Below are 10,321 nucleotides of genomic sequence, written 5' to 3'. Positions count from 1 at the left end.
AGGAATGACTGTAGATTGCCTCTTATTGTGTGTGAGAAATTATGGAACTCCCTTTCTGTGATGACTTAATTCACCATGTCTCCTCAGTATGAGGAACCTGCTCAGAAATTGCTGAGCCACTGCAGGAGATAGGTAGTGTGCTGAGTCCACGTTTATAAAAGCAGGCTTTCTGGGAGGATGTTTCAAGGGGGCACTTCAGGAAAGGAACTGTTTCAGCCTTTGTTGGCACATCAGTCAGGCTTCAGTTACCTGGACTGGTACTTGTAAGATTTTCTATTGTTGGGAATATGGGTTTGGCAAGAATTCTACAGCACTGAATTGTTCCTACAGCTGGTGGCCTATACTTGGGAGAGACTGTCAGCAAGATCTGAATGTTTTACGTTCCTTCTAATCTTTTAGGTGAAAGTACTTTGGGAAATCAGTGGCAGTGATGAGCTTTGTGGGAGGCTGAAGTAGAAAGTTGGAATGAGAGGGCTTGTAGAAGGGCATCTGCGAGGTGCAGAGGAAGGGTCGGCGTAGTTCAGGTGTTTGGCCATGTGGTGGCAGCAATGCCCACTTAAAAATTATCCAGCGGGGGGAAAAAACAGTCGTTTGTTTTTCATTTTACATCCTGGGCCATATAGAAGTAATTTAGACATGTTCTAATACCAGCTGGGTTTCTGATAGAGCATAGGCCTGTGAGAATTGCCTCCAGCTGTGTCTTCTGGTCAACTTCATAACTCATACGTGTGCGTACACTTTTTTCTTTAAATAATGTGGCATCTGGAACTGCAAAATGAATGTGAGGTAATCTCCCAGACACCACCAGAAATAGTTTTCTGAATTATTTTTCTGAAAATTCTTTCTAGTTTGAAAAAGGGGTGATTCTTAAGAAATCAAAACTATACAGTGCTAGAGACCAATAGGTCTTTTAATTACAGCATAAATGAAAGAATATTTAGGTTTTAGCTAGTGAAAATGCTAAATTATTTATATTTTAAAAGGACACAATATTAAAATTCATCAGAGATTTAAAATTTAATTCACTTGTTACAACTTGGCATGTAGCTGCTGTTTTAAGATACCATAAAATATAAATGTTTTTTAATATTAAAACTGTGGGGTTTTATTTTAAAAAGCCTGTGTGAGTGGAGTTTGGTTTCTCAAACATTGACATGTAAAATGCCTAAGGTCACTTTTGGAAGAAGTAACCCCTGTAATGGAAAAAAGAATGTCACTAGGGCAAGAGATGGGAAGGAGCTGGTGTCATCACTACTTAAATTACCTTCTGCAGCACTTGATGTGAAATGCCTGTAACGAATGATCTCCAGCACCGCTGCCAGCACAGATGTCAGATCTGCCCTCCAGTAATTTAATTTTTCCTACATTTTCCACATGTATAATTATTTTGCCTTATTGCCCAGAACTCCAGCCTCAGTTTAGTTTTAACTTTAAATTCTATTCTCTTGACATAGCGTTCTCATGTTTTGCTTCTGCCTTTACAGCTTATACTTGACAACTGTTTTGACAAAATAGGGGTTCAGGTCTGTTTGTGAAATACTGAAAGCAGGTACACATGGTGTTGTATGTGTGAGGGAAACATTTGATGCTGTAAAGATGTGTCCTTTTTTAAAACTCAGTTTGATAATTAAACACCACCTGTATTGTGTGTTTAAAATTCTGTTTGACATCAAAGTTGTAAATACATTTTGGTGCACATATTCCCCCTGTCTCAGTGTTTCTTTATTTGCTTTTAATTATGCTAATTTTGACATGATGCCCTTCTTCCTGGCACTATCCTAGTAATTAGGGATGACACTGAAACACTTCTGGAATTGAGTTGCCCAGGAGGAACATGTCTTGCCTCTTCTTGTGCAGAACCAGCTTAAGTGTCTACTGGTACTGATTGATAGAAATTTGTGTTACACCATGCAACTTCTTACTGGCAATTCTGGGTCTCGTTAGTGTGACTACTCACTTGTGGGAGCACTGCTGGTGTCGAGAAGAACTGGCAAAAAGATTGTGGGGAATGGTCCGAGCTCAGTGTGGTCTGGTAAGCAGGGAGATGCTCTGAGGCCTCACTTTTGTAATTGTCAGATACGTGGGAGCCCTGATTGCAGCCTCTGCCTTGTTAGAAGGTGTGGAGGTAGAGCAACCTGCCATGTCCTGCTTGGATCAGGGCAGTGTACACCCCTGTTATACAACAGCTTAGCAAGAGTTTAGATATGCTATTAACATGTGTTGAAGTAGTTTTAATTTTGAACTGAATGCTAAGTCGTTTAATTTGTAATTAGAATTGCTGTATTGGAATAGAGGAAATTTGAAACAGCTTCCAGAATTCCACAGTCAGTTTTGAAATCTTGCCACACGAAAAAATTAATTATAACTGTAAGTATTCTGTATGCCCAAAGGCCCTGGGTCAATTTTGTGGTCTAATAATCCTGTTTCTTTAATTTTGAAAATCTCCTGCATGACTGCCACTTTTACAAAGTGATCATGGAAAAACGTGTATCTGCATTTAATTTCATCACTGTCTGAAGTGTTGCTAGTAAAAAAAATAAAAATCTGAGTAATAATTGGGCTTGAATTCTATTTTTGGTAGGTGGTATTGCTCTGCACTGTTAATAGAAGCTCTTTATTGCTCAGAGTTGTAAGTTACTGGGAAAAACTGGTGACAGCATGAAGAGGTGATTAGTGTGAGTGATACCAGTTTTTATTAAAACTTCAGTAGAAATACCCTTACTGATGCATTGGAATTCTAGCTATGCAGTACAGCTAATTTAGGGAAATTATCATGTTTGTTACCTTATAGAAGAAATTAACAATCCCCTGCATTTAATGAGGAAAATATCATTAGATCCCAGATTTCTTGGACAGCTCAAACAGCATGATTGCACCTCAGCAAGACATACATGTGTAACATTTCTTTGTTTCAGTAATGAATTTTATCTGATAGCTACACCTTGCCAATAACGGGTGTACAGCTGGACTCCAAACCTTTTGAAAAGCAGAGAGCAACATTAGTCTGAGCTCAGATTGTTAATAAAAATGTGTATTCATTGCTATGATTTTTTACACTTTAAAAAATGCTTATTTCATTAATGCTGATATATAAAGAGAAGGAAGATGTGATGTACTGGAACACTTTTTCTGTAAAACAGCAGCTGAACTATAAGTATGTATTTGGCAAGACTGTGTGGGTAAGGCTCCTCCATCACAGATAATTAATTGTTCAGTTTATCCAGAACAGTGCTATAGATGAAAAAAAAGTGCAACTATTTTTGTATTGTTGGCTTTTACTGGAAAAAATAGAGGAGAAATTGACATTCAGACCATGCTGGGTTTTTTTGTTTATTTTCAGATAGTTGTTGGAAGTAAAATTTTATGGAAACACTTTTTCCATAAAATGTAAATTTGACAAAAATTCACATAATCAGAAAGCAGTGCCTGCATTAGTGGGTAGTAGGAGTGGAAAGTGTTTTAAGGGGCAGAGACATCCAGTTGCATCAGCTTTGTTTTAACATGAAAAAGATTGCTGCCAGCATTTCTGACAGGTGTGCTTAAATGCAGTTGTGCTGTAAGATACAAGGAACTTCATAGAGCATATGGGTTTGTCCATCCTTTCTTTCATAGGATGCATTTACCATCTGTATAGAGTTTGTGAGGCTGGGTTTTGTGCCCTCTCAAATGGAGCTGATTTAGTACAAAATAGATGAGCTTTAAAACAAACTATGAGATAACTGGCTCAGTTGAGTGTCTTTTCTACTTCAGATGGCCATAAGCATCTCTGTAATAACTTAAATTACTTGTTTTGGCAGGGTTTAAAAGATCACACGTGATTCATCTTAATCATTAAAAAGTAGCCCTCTCCCATATTGGATAGTGTTTTCCAGTTTATGGTTCAACTTCAGAATTCATTCGTGTGGTGAATGAGTCACTGTCTGTTGTGTAACAGCTTTGATCTGCTCATTTGCTAATGTTGTGTTTGTGACCTCTTGACTTGTTAAAAAATGTCTAGAACATGGACTAACATGAGGTTGGTGTATAATGAGAACTTTTCTGATTAGATCAGTAGCTTTAAATATTTGACATTGATCTTTCAGTGCTGGAGGAGGGTTTCATTGCTGTGAAACACAAAGATGCTGTTGAAGGAGTCCTTGTTAAAGAATCAAGACAGGACAAAGGGAAGTCCAGACATGCATGATGCTGGTTGTAGATTCTTTGATCAGGATGTAAGTCTTGTAACTAACCAGAAGATAACTCTATTTTATTGTCCTGTTTTTTAATGGTTTGGTTTTCTGTCTCTTGCTGAGAATGTGCAGGAGGAAGGTGCTGGTTTTACTCCGTTTGCCTTTTGAGAAATGAAGCCTCAAACACTTGATTCATATGACATCCAAAACCAGTTTGCCTCCCTTGGATTTGAAATGGTGTCCTAGGTGGAGAGTGACTCAATGAAATTAATTGTTACTAAATCTGTTCCTGGACTATTGGCCAAATCAATATTTTGCCAATGGAAGCAGCCACAGTTGGTTTGCTAGGGTCCGCCTTAGTGTCACGAGGTTTCCCACTGTGAACAAGGGAACAAAGTGGTAGAAGAAGCCTTGCTGCCTGTCTTTCTTCAGAAAAGTAACAAGGAATTTTGTGAGGATATGGAAGTGTGTGTTAGTTGTGATTTTGTATATTTTGGGGGAGTTTGTCAGAAAGTCCTGTGGGGAGATGAATTACGAAGAGGATTTGGTAATGGCAACGTAGCTCAGAAGCAGCATCGCCATCTGTTATCATTTGCTGAAAGACTAATGGAATAGCTGTGTGAGAGTTTTTGCTTTCATAGGGAGATGTTAAATCTTTAGCCTTCCTAGTTCTAAAAAAATAAATTGAAGGGAGAGAAAAAAAACAGTAGTCCAGGCCCAACACTCTGAAAAACATGAAAAGTAAATAAGTTTTCCTGGTTAGACTTTGTCAAGCTTTTAGAAGTACAACACAAAAAAAATTACATGCCCTTTGATTTGACATTTGCCCCTCTGCACTTGTACTTGATGCTGGTGATATTCTTGAAGTTCCTAGGGAGAGCTACAAGGGAAGTACAGGAGAAGCAGGACATCCTTGAGACTGTGCTGCCTGGTGGTATTGCAGGGGACTTAATTTAGCTGAAAAGCGCTCTTGGGTCGAGAAGTTAAAATTCTGTCTGGAGCTGAAAACTTCAAGATTTTAATTGGAACAGGTAGTTTAAGGCCAGCAGAGCCTTAACTAGTAATAGTTTGTATTCAGAGTCCCAATTTCTGTTTAGCACTGAAAAGCAGCTGCACAAGAAGATTATTCAGACTGTTCATCTGCAGGTACCTGTAAAGTTCATCTGCAGGTACATGTAAAGTTACATAGTATATGAAATGAAAGGGGAAAAATGTCAACTGGATGACAAAGATGTGTGCACCCCAGCTGTGCTCTCTGAGAGTCGTAGACTGCAGAGGGCAGCCACATCTCTCACACATTGCAGCGAGCAGGGTTCAGGCCTTCCTGAACTGTAACATCACGCTGGCTGGGCGAGCGTTGCTCAGTTAGAGGCAGCTCTAGGTCTGTGATTTTAGATGCTATAGACTGATTGAGTGCATGCTGCTTCTTGATGTCTCACTAAAATATGAACACTGAGGATTTATAAAATGCGATTTCGTTCTTTTCGTGTTCATTTGTAACTTTTTAGAGAACTTTTTTTTATTGCCTTAATTTTTTAGAAAAAGTCTTGAATAAGCTTAGGTCTCTTTAAAATGTGTGTGGAATGAAGAGTGTATATTGTAGTAATTTCTCTTATGTGCATTAAAAAATGAAAAAAATGTAGAAAATGGAAAAGGGAAGAAATCAGAATTTCACCTTGAAATGGTATTTTCAACCCTTCAAGCTTGAAAGTAAGAGAAAACCATAGTAAAATATTTTTTGAATTCTACAGTAGTAGACTATTTTCCTAAATATTCTTTAACATGACCATATTGTTGGCAGTGAAACTCACCTTATAATGAGTCTTCTGATACTGAGTAGTGAAAACTCTACATGAGACCGTATTTGTCCTCTTTTTTTTCCCCCCCTCTGGTCATTTTAAGCAAGTAAACAGCTTGGATGATAGAAAAGGGTGGTGAAACTGGAAAACGTTGATTATAGAAGGAGGATCCGGTGATCCCTCTAACAGAAAGCCTTTTAGAAGTGATTCAGCATCACGATCCCCATTTATTTGAGCAGCCAGGAAAGATCTAAAGACCTGCATCTTTATCTTACTACTTCATCTTTCAGAGTATCAAGCTACTTAGCCAATTTGCTGTATTTTTAATTGGTTTTCTTTGATTCCTGCAGGTACCTTTTGACCATAGCACCTTAATTTGACCGGGGAGGAGGAGAGGGCCAGGCAGGGAGAAGAAAGAGCATATAAAAGAGCCTCTCTCTGCATGCATGAGTTAGCCGTCTGGTCAAGCCAGATAGTCCATTTGGGATTCCTTGTTTCTGAGGTGAAGTTTTACTTTTGAGAAACAATGCAACTCCTCTGCACAATTAATTGCAAACACATTCATGCCTGACAGGACTATTGTTAAAATGTGAATTAAAGAATTATTTGCAGTTAATAACATTCAGTAACGAAATTTATGTAGTGGAACTAATAAATGGAGAAATAATGTCTGAAACACAAAAATTATACTGAATTACTGAACTTGCACATGTGCTGTGTTACTGGGATTTCTGCAAAATACTGCAATTTCTCAAAGCAAAATCAGGTTTGAATTTTGGACTCAGGCTGGAGCAGAGATGAGAAGTATGTTGCAGTATTCATGTAAAACCTCATAGTTTTGGAAAGCAGAATTAGAAGTGCATGCAATTATCTGCACTTGTTTACAAGATATTTATGTGACAAAATAGTGTCTCTAGTTTGAGCTGCTACATTTTGCTGTCTCTAAGCAGTGTTATCCCAGCAAGAGAAGACTCTGTGAAAGAGTGAAAGGAAGAGGGCTTTTGTGGTATGTTGACCTTGGCTGAATACCAGGTGCCCACCAAACCACTCTATAACCCCCCCCACTCAGTTCTGTCTAACTTTTTCCAAGTAGGAGAAAAACAAAGAAAGACTAAGAGGAAGTTTTTTTCCTCATTGTGATATTTGCAGTATGCAGAGTGGCTTAAGAGAAGGGGACGCTGTGGTGGGTTGACCCTGGCTGGATGCCAGATACCCACCAAAGCCCACTCTATCACCCCCCTCCTCAGCAGGATGGGGAGGGGAGAAAATAAGATGGAACAAAAAAAACCCCCAAGCTCGTGGGTCAAGACAAAGGCAGTTTAATAGAAGCAAAGCAAAGCTGCGCACGCAGAAGCAAAATAACAAAATATTTATTCTCCACTTCCCATCAGCAGGCCATGTTTGGCCACTTCCCGGGAAGCAGGGTTTCATACGCGTTGCGGTTCCCAGAGGTCAAGCATAAATAACAAATGCCCCCTCTTCCCCCTCCGTTCTCCTTGCTTTTATTTCTGAGCAGACGTCATATGGTATGGGATATCCCTTCGGTCCATTTGGGTCAGCTGTCCTGGCTGTGTCCCCTCCAAAGACCTTCCCCACCCTCAGTCTACTGGGTGTGGTGGAGAAATGTTGGAGAGACAGCCTTGGTGATGTGCTAGCACTGCTCAGCAGTAACCAAAACACTGGTGTGTTATCAACACCCCTTGAGCCACCAATACAAAACACAGCACTCTGAGGGCTGCCACGGGGAGAATCAACTCCATCCCAGCCAGACCCAATACAGACGCTAACACTGAATTACTGTGATATCTTAACACCTTTTGAGTCCTACAAAGCAGAAATGTCAGGGTGTTATTTTAGAAAGGTAGTGGTACATCCCATTATTAATGGTTTGCAAAAGTCATGGTGAGAAAATATAAGGTTCCCAAATGGATAAAGCACGTTCAGGTTTGCAGAATTTTTGTGGCTTACATCAGGATAAAAATGAGACTTCACATTATAATGAACTTGGGGGAATTTAAGAATAGCCAGCAGTTAAGGAATTAGGATGTTCATATGACCTGTGAGACTGGATGGGGAATAGCCTTCTCTGAAGAATGTGCCTCAACTCTTGAACAAAGGGTGATGTGTACATGTGGGAATTCCTGCTCTGTCTTAGAGCTCAGATTTTTTTTTTTTTTTTTTTTCAAAAATGTGATTACAGCGTAGATGTTTTTATGCAAAAGGACTGATGTTCTTTTGCATGAAAATATATTGTAGAAAGTAACTTCTCCATGATCTGCCTTTTACCACAAGTACTAAGCTGTGATTAAATGTATACCTGTTTTAAGCAAAAGTCTTGTGCTGTGATTGGATAAATGTGATGATATGCTGATTTCCTTTGTTGCAATGGAATGCAAATAAATGCACAGATATGGTGATTGAAATTTGCTTTTGTATCTTAGGAAACATTCAGGAAAAGTTTGCAAGATAGCTAAAGGTAAAAATTATAAAATCTGCTTGCACTACAGGCTTAAGATGTGTATGGAAGGGAATAGCCTGGGTTTTTTGGAGAGAAAAATGCACAGAGCAAAATGTGTTAAAACCAAAACCGTGTTCAGTCGTGTCGTATTTCTTGTCATTGTTCTTCCTATAATATAACTGGCATGGAACTGGCATTGTAAATACTTCTCATGAAGTTGTATGAGAAGTGAAGCTCTTGGGACTTCTGATTTAAAAAAGGAAAAAAAGGAGGGGAGGTTGGGGACACAAAAAACTTCACCTTTCCAATTACCAAGAAATATTGGCACTTTAAAGAGTAATTCAGCGTATCTGTTCTATAAGAACTTCTGGGATCTGTGTAATGGTGAAGTCCTGTCTCCTATAAGAACCGTTACCACAGTCTTAGGGAAAGGTGAAGATAAACAGCATCAGTTGACTGGTCTTTCTTTTCTACCTGAAAGTCAAATCTGGACTCTTACTAGGACAGACTGCAGAAAATGAAAAAGGTGAGATATTCAAATGGCCAGCTTGTAATTTCTGCTCTCTGGGGCATGTGGGATTGTGTATATCTTGAATACTGTACTAGCAGATGTAGCTGAAGGGCGTCAGTGGTAAAATAAAAGACACTTTTGACTCCAGAAAAAGCTAAGCTAGTTGATTTGTTGGACTGCAGTATTTCCGAAGGATGTGTGTTTAAAAAAAAAATAAAATAGGGAGCAGTGTCAGGGTTCCACAAAGACTTAAATGGGCAGGGTCTGCACATTCACCTCTCTCCGGGAATTCAGGGAAAAATTACATTTGTGCTCTAAATTACCTATATATGGAGGGCAGCAACCTTCCATGTTTATTGAATGTTTAATGCTCATTAATGCCATCAGTTTTGCTTACTTAATGCGTCTTATTTACCATACTTTCAGATCACCATGTTCTTTTGTGGAGCTTAAAATGTTGTTTTAAATCTACTCAGGACTCCACCACAAATATTCATTTGCTGGAGACTTTTATAGGAATAGCTGAAATAATTGATTGAGATATTGGAAAAATCCAGATTACTAGTTCAGTCATCTTCCTGGAGGAAGAAGACATATGAATTGCAGTAATGTTTTATGCATGTGTGCAGTGGTATCCCCCAATGTGTTGTTTTTATGTTTGGGGGGTTTTGGTTTTTTGTTTTGTTTTGTTTTTTTTTTTAATTAGATACTGAAAGAAAATACTAACTGTGTAAGTGGGCCCAGTTCTTTGCTGCTTTGAGTAGTTGTGAATATCAAGAATATCAAGGAACTATCAAGATCTTAATATTCAGAAAATGTTCGTTCCTTTCCTTGTTACCTTACAAAAATAAACTTGTAAAGAGACTGCAAAAGCAAAAGAATCGATGATGAATAATAGATTCTTCTTTCCGCAGTCTCTAACATCTACATGTAGCAAGCATGTCAATGCCTAGAAGACAAAAATTTGTTTTGCTTCTTTCTGCTGTTGCCTGACTTTTCATCAAGCTTTGGGAAATCTGGGCAGCTTCTGCATTCTGATGCTGGAGTTCTCTCTCTGTCAGGCTGGTTTGGGCTTACCTGTGATGGACAGGAATTACAGTTGCCCTGTTCATCTGGTTAAGCAGACATTCTCCTGGAAAGCTGATGCGTGCTATTGTTGATTGGGAATGTTAAATTATGTGTGTCCTACTTTAAAAGGGTGAGGACAAATAGTTCTGTCAGCAGCTTAATTTATTCTTAATCTTTGTGTTTCTGATGTGTACTGGAATAAGCTTTAAGCAGCAACAACATTTACATCCATAATATGATCACAGAATTGTAGGGGTTGGAAGGGACCTCAGGAGATCGATCATCTAGTCCAACCCCCCTGCCAAAGCAGGTTCCC

At 38.9% G+C, this 10,321-nt stretch overlaps 1 protein-coding gene across 1 annotated transcript in view; it reads left to right on the top strand.

The window, feature by feature from the left end:
• The window catches only part of LOC104528277 (STE20/SPS1-related proline-alanine-rich protein kinase), a gene marked incomplete at both ends in the record, with an annotated part of 55,316 nt that overhangs the window by 35,960 nt on the left and 9,035 nt on the right, over positions 1-10,321 (top strand). The gene's annotated exons all lie outside the window — the stretch shown is intronic.

The sequence above is a fragment of the Antrostomus carolinensis genome, unplaced genomic scaffold (genome assembly GCF_000700745.2).
Source record: "Antrostomus carolinensis isolate BGI_N321 unplaced genomic scaffold, ASM70074v2 scaffold23947, whole genome shotgun sequence".
Classification (NCBI taxonomy): domain Eukaryota; kingdom Metazoa; phylum Chordata; class Aves; order Caprimulgiformes; family Caprimulgidae; genus Antrostomus; species Antrostomus carolinensis.
This window is presented reverse-complemented; position numbering and strand designations above follow the sequence as displayed.